Genomic DNA, 15,147 nt, shown 5'->3' on the forward strand with positions numbered 1-15,147 from the left:
TTCATGCATGTTTCTTTGTCAGTATTTTTCTGATGAGATTCCTTTACTTATGGTAGAAAGAAACCAAAACTTCAAACAAAAATAAAGGGAGACTGTAAAGAGTCCAGAACTTCCTATTCAGCTTTTAAATTTTTACAGTCAATTGACACAGGATAGATCAATGTGGGTAACAAATCAGTGGTTTCATATGCTTGAAGGAAATTGAATGTTATAAGTTAAAAAGTGGATTTTTTTCATAATTCTCTTATTTAGCACAAAGCTAAATTTTGTAGGATCTATTTCTAGATTCTTTCTTTCAAACAATAAAAGATCAAAATGTGTATCATTTATTGTTTTAATCTGAACACAATGAAAAGAATATTTTTGGTTGGAGTGGAGTGTATTCATATTAAACTTACTAAAGAAAATGCAGCCAATTAACAGGATGAAAATTCACTTAGATCCTCTCACTGATTTTAGTGTAGAAGTAAGTTTAAAATTTAGAGAAGAGTATACTCTTTAAATGTTAACTCTACTTTTGCAAGATGAATTCATGGACTGGTTCTTGTATGAACCAAACCTTGTGTTCAATTTGAGATGACGGGCTCCCCTGGTGGCTCAGAGGTTAAAGCGTCTGCCTGCAGACGAACCCGGGTTCGATCCCTGGGTCGGAAAGATCCCCTGGAGAAGGAAATGGCAACCCACTCCAGTATTCTTGCCTGGGAAATCCCATGGACTCAGGAGCCTGGTGGTCTACAGTCCACGGGGTCGCAAAGAGTCGGACACAACTGAGCGACTTCACTTTCACTTTTGTCCACAGGGGCCTGTTATGCTATTTAAAAAAGTAAAGCTATTTAGGTTTAAACTTCTCATTGTTACAATTAATGTCAATTAATGTCTTGAATGCAGAAATGGAGAATGGGAAGACTTAAAGATGACTTCGTTTGTGGCTTGGGAATTGGGTGAATGATGGTAACATTTAACAAAAATAGGAAACATGAGAATACTGGGGAAACATGATGAATTCAACATCAAATGTATAACATTTGAGGTGCTCATATGACATTTATTAAAGGTATCAATTAAGCAGCTGAACAGAAGGGATACAGCTTTGGAGTTGTATGAGCTGGAGATGTTAATTAGCTGTGGTGCCTCAGACAGTAAAGACTCTGCCTGGAATGCAGGATACCTGGGTTCGATCCCTGGGTTGGGAAGATCCCCTGGAGGAGGGCATGGAAACCCACTCCAGTATTCTTGCCTGGAGAATCTGCATGGACAGAGGAGCCTGGTATAGTCCATAGAGTCGCAAGAGTCAGACACGACTGAGTGACCAAGTACGAAGTCACGCACACGCAAGAGTATAGATGGTACCTGAAGCCATGTCTGCGGACAGGACTGTTTATGAGGATTGTATAATGTGAGTCAAAAATCAGATCTTGAGCAGAGCCCTGAGGAAGTTGGGAAAAGACTAGATGAGAAGCCAGCAAAGTGAACTTAAAGTGGTTAGAAATCTAGTATAATATTGTGTAAATCAAAGAAGTGCAAAAGGGTAAAGTAGTTACACTGCCAAAAATATCCGTATATTATTTTTAAAAATAGAATACAATTCAGCATCTAAATGAAATACCTTCAAGTAAGGAAAACATCAGATAATGATTAAGTTAATCACAATTTTAAACACTTCTCATTTTGTAGACAGCATGTTAAACTTTGCAGGAAAGTACAAGTGGTTTAATCCAACTGAAAAGACTTCATGAATTTAGAGAGTGTTGTAATTGAACATTTATAACCATCTATTCCTTTTATATTATTTATTTATTTTTAGGATTTTTTAAAAAATTTTATTTTATTTTTTAACTTTTACAATATTTTATTGGTTTTGCCATATATCAAAATGAATCTGCCACAGGTATACATGTGTTCCCCATCTTGAACCCTCCTCCCTCCTCCCTCCCCATACCATCCCTCTGGGTTGTCCCAGTGCACCAGCCCCAAGCATCCAGTATCGTGCATCGAATCTGGACTGGTGACTCGTTTCATACATGATATTATACATGTTTCAACGCCATTCTCCCAAATCATCCCACCCTCTCCCTCTCCCACAGAGTCCAAAAGACTGTTCTATATATCAGTGTCTCTTTTGCTGTCTCGTATACAGGGTTATTGTTACCACCTTTCTAAATTCCATATATATACATTAGTATACTGTATTGGTGTTTTTCTTTCTGGCTTACTTCACTCTGTATAATAGGCTCCAGTTTCATTAAGGCCTAGAAGGAGAAGCAATATGCGTAAAGTCAGATGAACAGTAAATGGAAGAGCAGGCCAAGAGTTAAGGATTCCTGAATCTCAATATTTGTTTGGATAAAAAAAAATCATAAAAGCCAAAATAAAAGTTTACAATAATGAGGTTGCATTAACATTTCTCAGACAGTAATGATGACATGAAGTGCGTAAGAAAAATCAATGGCCTATAAAAGAGAAGTAATAAGCAAGTCATAATATCCCAGCAGAAATGGGGAAAGGGATTTGTTACCTGTCTGGGAATGATGGAAGTATTATAAGGTCTGTCTAGAGGTAGAATGATGACCTTCTGTTTCCCTTTTGTCATGTTGAGAGGTACCTGCCACAGAAAATCACAGTCTTCTAGGTCTCTGCTCATAACCTTTCTGAGCTTTATTCTAAGTATCAGTTGTACTCAACATAAGATACACAGATGTGAGCTTCAGGTAATGTCTATACCTATAATTGAAGATGGGCAACACTGATAAACAAGGTGATGAAAGATATACAATCAAATAAATAAGCATTGACTATTTAATCCTTAATATTATATTTGAGGGCACATTTTTATTTGAAGAGTAGTGAGGGCAAGGAGGATCACAGAAATTGTATTCTTAGATTTGTGAGACTGAAGAGGAGTCATTCCTGCTTTCACAAAACAATAAGTTCCATTGTGTTGTCTTAGGAAGTAAAATTCATTTTAAAATCTAGCTATAGAGCAATAAGTACTGAAATTTTAAGGAAGTGTCTTAAAGTATATTCTCTGCCATTTAATAGAAGACTGTGTCTGTGCACACAATCTCCCACTCTATATGAACATTATACATGAAAAATATTGACTTAATGCTTTATACTCACTGATACTAACTACTAGAATGTGATCTCTAGAACCTCTCTGGTGGTCCAGTGGTTGAGACTCTGTGTTTCGACTATAGGGGGCATAGGTTCAATCTCTGGTTGAGAAAGTTGCACATACTAACCACATTTGTTGTTATTCTTGTTGTTCAGTTGCTAAGTCATGTCCAACTCTTTGCGACCCCATGGACTGCAGCACTCCAGGTTTCCCTGTCCTTCGCAGGTTTCCTTGTCCTTTACTATCTCATCGAGTTTGCTCAAACTCATGTGCATTGAGTCAATGATGCCATCCAACCACTTCATCCTCTGTGACCGGCAAATAAAAAGAAAATGTAGTCTCCTAAATACTTTGATAGTGTAACCCATTAGGAAGACATTTAAAGTAAGACCCGGAGAGGCTGGTCTGCAAGCACTGTATCACCTAACTAGGCACTGAGTTGGCTTCCATTTCTCCCAATAGGGGTGGCTGGTTAATTTAAACCTAGATTCTATGGTCATTAAGTGTGGGCTACTGGAACTACTAGAATTTCCTGGTATGCTATAAAACAAAAATGATACAAATGAACTCATTTACAAAACAGAAGCAGAATCACAGATATAGAAAACAAATTTATGAATACCAGCTGGTAAGAGGGAGAGGGATAAACTAGAAGATTTGGACTGACATATGCACACTACTATATATAAAACATAAAATCAATAAGGACCTACTAAAAGCACAGGGAGCTCTACTCAGTACTTTGTAATGGCCGATATGGGAAAAGAATCTAAAACAGACTGGATATGTATATATAAATGATTCATGTTATATATACATATATATAAATATAACAAAGTGGATATATGTATATATACACATATACATATATATGTATAACAGAATAACAGAGTAGATATATATGTGTATATGTGTGTATATATATGTATATATATATATATAACTGATTCTCTTTGCTATACACCTGAAACTAACAAACACAATATTGCAAATTAACTATACTCCAATAAAAATAAAGAAACCAGGGGAGAACAAGATGGTGGAGGAGTAGGTGGACGTGGAGTACATCTCTATGGATACATCAGAAATATACCTTCAGACACTGAAGTGCATACAGAACACCAGCTGAGAGTGGACAGGGGTGCCTGACCAGTGGAAAAGAATATATAGAACCACACAAAACTTGGTAGGATGAAGGATCTAGGGGGAAAAACATGAGTGTTAGTAGGACTGGACCTTCCCTCGGTGGGTGGGAAAACTGAAGCAGGGGTCCAAGACCCACATCGGGGCAATTGTTTGAGTCATTAAGTCTGAGAGTGAAACAGCTGACCTGTGGCAGCCCAAATGGAATGAGAATCAGACAATCCTTGCTGCAGACATACATACCCCGATGCTGGTCCCCTGGGAGGCGCAGCAGCTGAGAGCTGGAGTTTAGGGATTGTGGAGGGCTGCTGTTGTCTGTGGAGAGACAGATCAAGGGGATGTGCGGGAGGAGATCATGGTGGGAAATACCCGTGGAGGAAAGCCAGGCAGTCATTGGCCTGACTTTGTAACTACCATTTGCCTGGGGTTCATCTTTGGTTTCTCATTTTTGGATATTTGTTTTAATCTCACTTAATGGCATAACAAACCACTTGTGGACTCTTCATTCCTGACCAGAGATCATGCCCTGAGCCTTTGGAGTGGGAGCACTGACTCCAAGACCCTAGACAATCAGAGAACTAACCCTAGGGAGTATCAAATAGTGAGAACCCACACAAATTAAATCACTTGAATATAAGACTCAGCATCACCCAACCATCAGTAGCACCCTGCCCAGGGTCTAAACAACAAACAGAACAAAAATACAAGCCCAAACATCAGCAGACAGGATTACCACCTCACTCAGCCTTGCCCATCAGAGGAAAAACAAACAAAAACTCAGCACAAATTTCACCCTATGGGAAGCTTACACAAACCTTAGGAGGGCAGAAACCAAAAGGAAGAAAGAATTCAACCTTCTTCCAGGAAATAATTCAACTTTCCTTGAAACCCAGGAAAAGGAGACCCCAAACACAATAAGTTAAAAAAAAAAAAATAATGAAAAGACAGAGAAATACTATACAAATGAAGGAACCAACTAGAAACACAGAAGTCCAAATAAATGAAGAGGAAATAGCAAACTACCTGAAAAAGAATTCAAAATAATGATAGTAAAGATGATTAAAAACCTTGAAAACAAAATGGAAAAAATGCAAGAATCAATTAACAAAGACCTAGAAGAATTAAAGAATAAACATAAAGAGACAAACAACACAATTACTGAAATTAAAAATACTCCAGGAGGAATCAACAGCAGAATATCTGAAGCAGAAGAACATATCAGTAAGCTGGAAGATAAAATGGTAGAAATAACTTCTGAAGAGCAGAATAAAGTAAAATGATTGAAAAGAACTGAGGATAGTCTCAGAGACCTCTGGGACAATATCAATCAAATGCACCAACATTCAAATTACAGGGGTCCCAGAAGAAGAAGAGAAAAAGAAAGGGTATGGGAAATTTTTTGAAGATTATAGTTGAAAATTTCCCCAAGATGGAAAAGGAAATAGTCAAGTCCAAGAGGCACAAAGAGTCCCATACAGGATAAACCCAAGGAGAAACACACCAAGACACATGCTAATCAAACTAACAAAGACTAAACACAAAGAAAGAATATTAAAAGCAGCAAAGGAGAAGCAACAAGTAATATACAATGGAAACCCCACACACTTAACAGCTGATCTTTCAGTAGAAACTCTGCAGGCCAGAAAGGAATGGCAGGATATATTTAAAGTACTGAGAGTGAAAAATTTACAACCAAGATTACTGTACCCAGCAAGGGTCTATTCAACATTGATGGAGAAATAAAAAGCTTTTCAGATAAGCTAAAGTTAAGAGAATTCAGTACCACCAAACCAGCTTTACAACAAATGTTAAAGAGACTTATATAGTCAAGAAATATGAGAAGAAAAAAGATCTGCAAAATCAACCCCAAACAATTAAGAAAACAGCAATAGGAACATATAAATCAATAATTACTTTAAATGTAAATGAATTAAATGCTCCAACCAAAAAACAGACTGGCTGAATGGATACAGAAATAAGATCCATATATATGCTGTCTACAAGAAACCCACTTCAGACCTAAAGACACATATAGACTGAAAGTGAGAGGATGGAAAAATACATTCCATGCAAAGGGGAAGCAAAATAAAGCTGGAGTAACAATCTTCATATCAGACAAAATAGACCTTAAAATAAAGAAGATTATAAGAGATAATGATCAAGGGTTCAATCCAAGAAGAAGACATAACAATTGTAAATATATAGGCACCCAACATTGGAGCACCTCAGTACATAAGACAATCATTAACAGACATAAAAGGACACATTGACAGTAACACAATAATAGTAGGAGACTCTAACACCCCACTCATACCAATGGACAGATCAACAAAACAGAAAGTTAATAAGGGAACACATGTCTTAAATGATACATTAGATGAGATGGATCTCATCAATATCTTCAGGACAGTCCATCCAAATGCAAAAGAACACACCTTCTCTCAGGTGTACATGGAATATTCTCTAAGATAGCCCACATCTCGGGTCACAAATCAAACCTCAGTAAATTTAAGAAAATTGAAATCATATCAAGCATCTTCTCTGACCACAATGCTATGAGACTAGATGTCAATTACAAGAAAAAAACTGTAAGAAGAAACACACACACAAGGAGATTAAACAGCACGTTTCTAAATAACCAACAGGTTACTGAAGAAATTAAATGGGAAATAAAAAAAAATTCTAGAAACAAATGACAATGAAAACATGACAACTCAAAACCTATGCAATGCAGCAAAAGCAGTTCTAAGAGGGAAGTTTATAGCAATACAATCCCATCTCAAGAAACAAGAAAAACGTAGAATAGACAGTCTAACTTTATACCTAAAACAACTGGAAAAAGAAGAACAAAAAACCCAGCAAATTCGTAGAAGGACAGAAATCATAAAGACCTGAGCAGAAATAACTGAAAAAAGAAATGAAAGATACAACAGTAAAGATTAATATAAATAAAAGCTGGTTCTTTGAGAAGATATACAAAATTCACAAATCTTTAGCCAGACTCATCAAGAAAAAAAGAGAAGAATCAAATCAACAAAATTAGAAATGAAAAAGGAGAGGTTACAACAGACAATGCAGAAATACAAAGGATTATAAGAGACTATTATAAACAACTATATGGCAATAAAATAGATAACCTGGAAGAAATGGACAGATTCTGAGAAGTTCAGTCTTCTAAGACTGAACCAAGGAGAAATAAAAATTATGAGCAACCCAAATACAAGCACTGAAAGTGAAGCTGTGATAAAAAATCTCCAAAAAAACAAAAGCCTAGGACCACAGGGCTTCACGGGAGAATTCTATCAAACATTTAGAGAAGAGCTAATGCCCATCCTTCTAAAACTCTTTCAAAAAATTGCAGAGGAAGAAACACTTCCAAACCCATTCTGCAAGATCACCATCATCCTGATACCAAAACCAGACAAAGACAACACAAAAAAGAAAAACACAGGCTGATATCACTGATGAACATTGATGTAAAAATCCTCAACAAAATTTTAGCAAACAGAATTCAGCAACACATCAAAAAGCTCATACACCATGATCAAGCTGGGTTTATTCCAGGGATGCAAGGATTCTTCAACATACATAAAACAATCAATGTGATACACCATATAAACGAATTGAAAGATAAAAGCTGTATGATACTCTCAATAGATGCAGAAAAAGCCTTTGACAAAATTCAGCACCCATTCCATTTATGATAAAACTCTTCAAAAAATGGGCATAGAAGGATCCTACCTCAACATAGTAAAGGTCATATAAGATAAGCCTACAGCAAACATTATTCTCAGTGGTGAAAACCTGAAACATTCCCCCTAAGTTCAGAAACAAGACAAGGGTGTCCACTTTGTCACTATTATTCAACATAGTTCTATAAGTTCTAGCTACAGCAATCCAGAAAAGAAAAAGAAATAAAAGGAATTCAGATCGGAAAAGAAGAAGTAAAGCTCTTATTGTTCGCAGATGACATGATACTGTATGTAGAAACCCCTAAATATAATATCAGAAAATTACTAAAGCTAACCAGTGAATTCAGCAAAGTTGCAGAACACAAAATCAATACACAGAAATCACCTGCATTTCTATATACTAAAAATGAAAAATCAGTAAAAGAAATTAAGGAATCAATCCCATTCACCATTGCAACAAAAAGAAATAAATACCTAGGAATAAACTTACCTAAGGAGACAAAATAACTGTACACAGAAAATTATAAGACACTAATGAAAGAAATAAAAGACAACATAAACAGATGGAGAGATATTCCATGTTCCTGGGTAGGAAGAATCAGTATTGTGACAATGATTATACTACCAAATGCAATCTACAGATTCAATGCAATCCCTATCAAATTACCAATGGCATTTTTCATAGAACTAGAACAAAAAATGTTACAATTCATATGGAAACACAAAAGACCCTGAATAACCAAAGCAGTCTTGAGAAAGAAGAATGGAGCTGGAGGAATCAAGCTTCTTGACTTCAGAATATACTACAATGCTACAGTCATCAAGACAGTATGGTAGTGGCACAAAAACAGAAATATAGACCAATGGAACAAGATAGAAATCCAGAAATAAACCCATGCACCTATGGGTAAATTATTTTTTACAAAGGAGGCAAGAATATACAATGGGGCAAAGGCACCTTCTTCAATAAATGGTGCTGGGAAAACTGGACAGCTACATGAATGAATGAAATTAGAACACATCCTAACACCATACACAAAGATCAACTCAAAATGGATTAAAGACCTAAATGTAAGACCAGAAACTATAGAACCCTTAAAGGAAAATCTAGGCAGAACAGTCGATGACATAAATCAAAGCAAGGTCCTCTATGACCCACCTCCTAGAGTAGTGGAAATAAAAACAAAAGTAAACAAGTGGCACCTGATTAAACTTAAAAGCTTTTGCACAGCAAAGGAAACTATAAGCAAGGTGAAAAGACAACCCTCAGAATGGGAGAAAATAATAGTAAATGAAACAACTGACAAAGGATTAATTTCCAAAATATACCAGCAGCTCATACAACTCAATACTAGAAAAACAAACAACCCAATCAAAAAGTGGGGAAAAGACCTAAACAGACATTTTCCCAAAGAAGACATGTTAGATGGCTAACAAACACATGAAAAGATGATCAACATCACTCATTATTATAGAAATGCAAATCAAAACTACAATGAGATATCACCTGACACCAGTTAGAATGGCCATCGTCAAAAAGTCTATAAACAATAAATTCTGGAGAGGGCATGGAAAAAAGGAATGCTCTTGCACTGTTGGTGGGAATGTAAATTGATAAAGCCACTATGGAAGACGGTATGGAGATTCTTTAAAAAACTAGAAATAAAACCACCATATGACCTAGAAATCCCACTCCTAGGCATATACCCTGAGGAAACCAAATTGAAAAAGACACATCTAGCCCATTGTTCATTGAAGCGCTATGTACAATAGCTGGAACATGGAAGCAACTTGGATATCCATCGACAGATGACTGGATAAAGAAGTTGTGGTACATATACACAATGGAATATTACTCAGCCATAAAAGGAACACATTTGAGTCAGTTCTAATGAGGTGGACGAACCTAGAACCTATTATACTGAGTGAAGTAAGTTAAACATCGTATTCTAACACATATACGTGCAATCTAGAAAAATGGTACTGAAGAACTTATGTACAGGGCAACAATGGAGAAACAGACATAAAGAATTGACCTATGGACATGGGGAGAGGGGAAGAAAGGGTGAGATATATGGAAAGAGTAACATGGAAACTTACATTACCATATGTAAAACAGATAGCCAATGGGAATTTGCTGTCTGTCTCAGGGAACTCAAACAGGGACTCTGTATCCACCTAGAGGGATGGGATGGGGAAGGAGATGGAAGGGAGGTTCAAAAGGGAGAGGATACATGTATACTTATGGCTGATTCATGTTGAGGTTTGACAGAAAACAACAAAATTCTGTAAAGCAATTATTCTTCAATAAAAATAAATAAATTAAAAAATAAAGAAACAAAACAAAAACAAAAAAAACCTAGTAATGACAATCTGTGGCCCCAAGGTCAAATGTGGCATGTTACCTACCAATAAAATTTCATAGCAACACAGCCACATCCATTTGCTACTTGTAGTCTGTGGCTGCTTCATGTTACAATGGCAGAGTTAAGTAGTGGCCAAACAGAATATGTTGTATAAGGTAAAATATTTACTGTCTTACCTTTTAAGAAAAAAGTTGCCTCTGCCAGAAAGGAAGATATTCAAAAGATTAGCAAGATGGGGATTTTGATTCTATGTGCAGCCTGCTTGACTACACTAAAAATACCACCACAACTTATCCTTCACTTTACAGGGGATATTTTTACATGTTTTAGAGCCTGAGACCTAGAAATTTTGATATGATAGGCCTGTGACTTTTCATGGTAATTGTTTATCACCTGCTGATGTATATGTGTCTTCCTAAATCTTACTAAAAGAATATGACTTAACCAGATGTAATTAGCATAATGCAATCATATGAAATACTAGTATGATGTTCTCTGGGGTACAAGAATGTGTCTGCAGAGTCTATGAGGACAGAGATGAGGAGAATATAAACAACCCTGAGATAAGACAGAGAAGGGAGATTCTGCACCTGCCCGGTAAAGGTCACCTTCTTCTGATTGTCTTCACATAAAGTAGGATGAAGAAAAAAAATATTCATCAGCTCGACAGGTACATAAATGCATACCAGGTGCAAGGGGCACTGATGATTTGTATCAGTAAAGATCCCATATTTACAATGGGATCTGTGATTGATGTCACTCTCTGATTAAGTTTATGATGAGCTACTGTCCAAAATCCATTAGGTCCCTATATTAGCCAAAGAGTTGAGTTATTCAACTCCAATATAATAGGAACTAACACCCCTGCATCTTTCAGGTATTTACTCTTGGTATTAATCTTTGGAATTCCTCTAGAAATGTGTATATTTATTTATTATTATTTATTCTGGAAGAAGTAGTTATCTTTCCTCTTTTCTATGAAAGCTTTTATTACTGCTATACCCATCAGAGCCTAAGCTCTACACTTTTTGAAATTTTAGGGAGAGTGAGCCTATAGTTTAAAGATACCTTAAATAGCAAAATTTGAACAAAGGTCTTTCAAGTGCTTTTCTTCATAAATCTATTTAGAATCAAACTTAAAAATCACCACCAGCAAATCATTTTTGTAGCCTATATGGCAACTGGACTTTCTTCTATTTAATTTTTCAGCATGGCTTTATTATAAAATATAGGTTGCAAAAGTAATAAGCTATTTGTATTGTAAGCTGAACAGAATGAGAATCAGAGAGTAGATTTGCAGCAATCTCTTCTGAGGATAGCAAGAAAAATAGACATTTCAACTTTGCCTTTAGATTCTCAATCAGGTTGATGGAAACAAATAGCCCCAGGTCATTCACCTTAAAACCTAAATAAAGAAACAAACAATCAGCCAACCAGAGGTGTAGAATTGGTACAGAATTTAAAGACCCAAGAGACAGTTTTTTATGCCATATTAACCTGGGGTATCTTCTAATGCACAATAATGAAGTCTTCTTTATGTACGGTTGGGAAGGTCCCCTGGAGGAGGAAATGGCAACCCACTCCAGTATTTTTGCCTAGAGAATCCCACCAACAGAGGAGGCTGGCCGGTACAGTCCATGGGGTCGCAACATGTCAGACACCACTGAGTGACTAATACTATAATAGCCCCCAAAAGCACACACACACGTTGATGGTTGTGAAGTGTGTTTTCCAAAGTAAAAGAAACTCAGAGGCTTCCGGGGTGGTCCAGTGGTTAAGAATCCACCTTTCAGTGCCAGGGGCACCAGTTAGATCCCTGGTCTGCCAGGATCCTACACGCCTCGGACGACTGAGTCTGTGCGTTGCAGCTACTAAGCCCGTGTGCTGTAGCTACTGACGCTAGCGTGCCCGAGAGCCTGTGCTCCACAACCAGAGAAGCCACCGCAACGAGGAGCCCGTGCGTGCAAGGAAGCGCCCGTGCGTGCAAGGAAGCGCAGCCCCTGCTCGCTGCAACTAGAGGAAGCCTGCATGCAGCAATAAGGAACCAGCACAGCAAAATAAATAAAAAAAATAAATGTATCTTAATAAAAAAGAAACTCACAATGGTCTCTCAGGTCCATAGGACTCATTGTAAGATGGACTACTTGCAAGACTCCAAATATATCTGATTTCCACAATTCCCCACTCTGGCTGATGGATGAAAGTGGGCATGGTGAGTCCTGGAGATTACTATCAACTGAGAGCCAACTTCTGATAATGTCTCCTGGAGACACCACCTTCTACATTCGGGTGTCCGATCGTGACCCATTTGCCAGTATTAACCCACTGAGTCATGAATTCTTGAATGAAGCCTGGAGAAATAGAAAGTTCTGAAGCACCAGGTCTAGGCTGCTCTCTCTTTCCTCCTTCAATTTTTATACTCAAATTCTTTCTACTTTGTCAAAACATATCGTCTTGTTGGTCTGTGTGGATACTTGGAGGATCTGTGCAGGAATTCCAGTTTGTATAGCTGCCATTCTCCCTGAACTTCTGGAAATCCTCCAACATGCTCTTAAAACTCACTATTTCTGAAACAAAATACTTCCTTGGTTAAAAAAAAAATGTTATTTCCTAAAGCATAAAATAATGTCTATAGTCCTTGTCTTGGCAAGCTGTATTCTCCATGGCTTTTTAAAGAAATTTTGGCTTCATCCAAGGAGGACTACTAGAAAAAAGGCCAATCCAGTTGTGTTCTGGAATAGCCTAGGTATTGCTATTTTTCAGCCTAATGCATCTGTGGTCAACTTTCACTTCACTTATTTAGTCCCTAGCCTTTTGTATAGTTCAGTTTAGTTTCCACTTTTCTATCAGATATACTCTTAGTATCTGGTACAGAACAGTCTAAGTTTTCTTGTGCATTTAATCTAGCCATCATCAATTTATATGCACATACAATATGATATGTTTCTCTGTAATTCTCCATATATGTATATTTATCTTTCCATTTACACACACATATATATAATAAAACATGAATGTGTATCTAATTATTAGTATATGTTAGTTTATTTATTTATTTTTTACCCAGGCTGTCTGACTCCAGAGCCTGTGCTTTAAACCATTTTGCACCCTGCCTATCGTGTGATGATCTCACTGCTCTCTCCCATGCCAATGGCAAGCTTCAATAAATAAAAATGGCTCCCTTTCCTGTAAAGCTTTGGCACTATATCAACTTCCTTTGCTATACAGCACTCCAGGAAATCCTTTAAAATTAATCACAGCACTCATGGTAAAGCCTATCTCCTATCCTTGATGGCTAAACTTTAAGCTTAGCAAGGACAGGGCACATTTCTTAGATCTGTTTTTATCCTTGTGCTTAGAATAACACATGCACACAAGAAGTGCTTCATTATGTTTGTTATCAGGATGTTGATAATGGTTTAAATTTGTTCAAAGCTAAAAGTTATTTTACAGTTCCATCAAAATTCTTCTGGCAAATTATTCTCCAATTTCCTTTTCCTGAATAAGTTTTAGCTCTTATAAAATCCACAGCGATGTGCTATAAACTGACAGCTTTGTTTCTTCATATCTGTCTTTCTATCACAATATCCCAAAGTGGAAATCACAAGTTTCTGTTTGTTAATTAGCTCCTTGTCCTAGAATCATACCACATTGATTTCTGTTAAAAGACCAATGTTTTCAGAGTTGATTGTTGCATAAAATGAATCATTAGCCTCTTTGAAATTGAGAAATGTATTTTACAACTAATATCTATTGTTAGAAAAATGTAAGCTATTTAACCTTACTAGCCATTTTGTGAGAGTTTTTTTCTTTTTTTTCTTTTTAAGAGGTTAATGTTACAAAAGTCAAGTCATGTAAATTTTTTAATAAAAAGATTTTGGGACAAGATTTACTGTTCTATAACTGGTTAGAACTCTGCCTTTTCCAATGAATGGTACATGAGTAGTTTCCACCATTTTGAGATAGATAAAAGCTGTTTTGGATCTTAGCAAAAAGAAAAAATGTTGTCTCTTTAGGCAGAAGATAACATAAAAATATTTACCTAATTTCAATAACACATCTGATGTTCATAACAGTTGTTAATTATCTAGTTTGAAAACATTTAAAATTTTATTTAGCACTTTTCTTGTCTTACATTATTTATATTTTGACCAAGACAGAAAAAATGTGCAAACTGTATTTATGAAATACATACAAAAATATATTGTTTTTTCCAATTTATTAAATTTAAGCTAAAAGTAGCCATGCAAGATATCCATTTCCTTAATTCAGGATGTGTAGATATTACTTAGGATTTTAAATGACACTAAATTATATGGCACAGGGAGGTCAGGAGACAAGTTATTAGAATATATTGTTGTGAATAATCTTTATGACATCGTTAATTATCTGAGCTTTCAAATAATAGAATAAGGTATAAGATCCATTTGTTGAAATTTAAACCACAGAGGTTGTAGCATTTGGAATTTCGTTCTCCTCACTAAGTTTTTCTGAATCTACTCTAGTGTGGAAATATATCACTGTAGGGAGTAAAATATGTGCATTGTTTTCAGGCACTATGAACTCCTGTGAAAATCCACAATGACATTCTATCCATTAAATAATCTATCCTAAAGCAAAAAGGTCTCTATTCCATAGAAGTGGGAGAAACTCCAAAAGTTATGGAACTCAACAAGCATTATGCTGCTGCTTTTAAAAATATGCTTCAGGACAGAGAAAACTCACCATATGCTGAGAGAGAACACTCCTCTTTCATAACTGGTGAAACCAAAATCTGCTTCCAATTTTCTTTTACCTTCCTCTCCTAAAGCATCAAAGAAGTTTACTCTAT

Source organism: Bos mutus, chromosome 4 (assembly GCF_027580195.1).
Source record: "Bos mutus isolate GX-2022 chromosome 4, NWIPB_WYAK_1.1, whole genome shotgun sequence".
Taxonomy (NCBI): domain Eukaryota; kingdom Metazoa; phylum Chordata; class Mammalia; order Artiodactyla; family Bovidae; genus Bos; species Bos mutus.